The sequence below is a fragment of the Cyprinodon variegatus genome, unplaced genomic scaffold, assembly GCF_000732505.1.
Source record: "Cyprinodon variegatus isolate N-32 unplaced genomic scaffold, C_variegatus-1.0 Scaffold1266, whole genome shotgun sequence".
In the NCBI taxonomy this organism is placed as follows: Eukaryota; Metazoa; Chordata; class Actinopteri; order Cyprinodontiformes; family Cyprinodontidae; genus Cyprinodon; species Cyprinodon variegatus.
This window is the reverse complement of record NW_015151719.1, coordinates 35,190-36,158: the sequence shown is the minus strand read 5'-3', so window position 1 is coordinate 36,158 and position 969 is coordinate 35,190. Positions and strand designations below refer to the sequence as shown.

The 969-nt window shown below is 38.1% G+C and overlaps 1 protein-coding gene across 1 annotated transcript in view; it reads right to left on the bottom strand.

Annotated features, from left to right (window-relative positions):
- LOC107102512 (laminin subunit beta-4-like) overlaps window positions 1-969 on the bottom strand; it is a 57,792-nt gene that overhangs the window by 51,066 nt on the left and 5,757 nt on the right. The gene's annotated exons all lie outside the window — the stretch shown is intronic.

The window sequence follows — 969 nt, the reverse complement described above, 5'->3', positions numbered from 1 at the left end:
ATTGCAGCATATGCCTCAATATTATGACCCAAACTCAACCATTTTTTTAAAAGTTACATTGTAACTGCCTTTGCACAACACACACGACTGCACCTTTCAAAATAAAACTCTCTGGTTTCCACCATAATAAGGCATCGATTAAAATAAAAACAGGGAAAGGGAATGATTTAACATTTGGAAATGGATTCTATCTCACTGCTGGCCATGACATTTTTCTTAACACAAATCCCTGAAAAACTTTCAAAATAAGACACCAAGGACTCTACAAAATAAATGCCTTTTCATTATACAAATTAATTTATGATGCTAATGGGTATGATCCCAACTGAACCAGTTTTTTGAAATTAGACAAGCAATGCCTTTTCACAACACACATGAGTGAACCTTTCAAAATAAAGCCCTCACATTTCCTCTATAATAAAGCATTGATAGTGAAGCAACCTAATAAGAGGACAAAGAGAGATTCAACAATTGAAAAGGAATTCCATATCTCTCCAAAGTCTGACCTTATGCTTAAGACACAGCCCTGCTAGACCTTCAAAATAAGAAAGGTCCTCTACAAAACAAAAGCCCAAATAATATACTCAGCAATTTAATGCATTATAGAGATCTTTATCAATAACCCAGCCACGACTATGTCTAACAACACCAGTCGCCAGTAGGTGTGGCAATGCAACAAGTTCATCTGGGGCCACAGAATATCCCCAGGTATGGAAACACTTCTACTCAGCTCTTGGTGACAAAGTCTGTTTCTCATCTTAATCAAGAGGTTAAATCCATACTTCACTGCCTCACTCCATCTAATCCATGCAACTGCAACCAGCACCTTTCTCAGGAAGAGTGCTCTCATAATTCTCATGTTTCCACTTCAAGTGTTTTTCCCCCTTCAAGATCTCCCAAGGTTACCAACCACCCCTTTTCCTTCAGATGAGAGTGATATCTCGGTCACATCAGTTCACCATCATATTC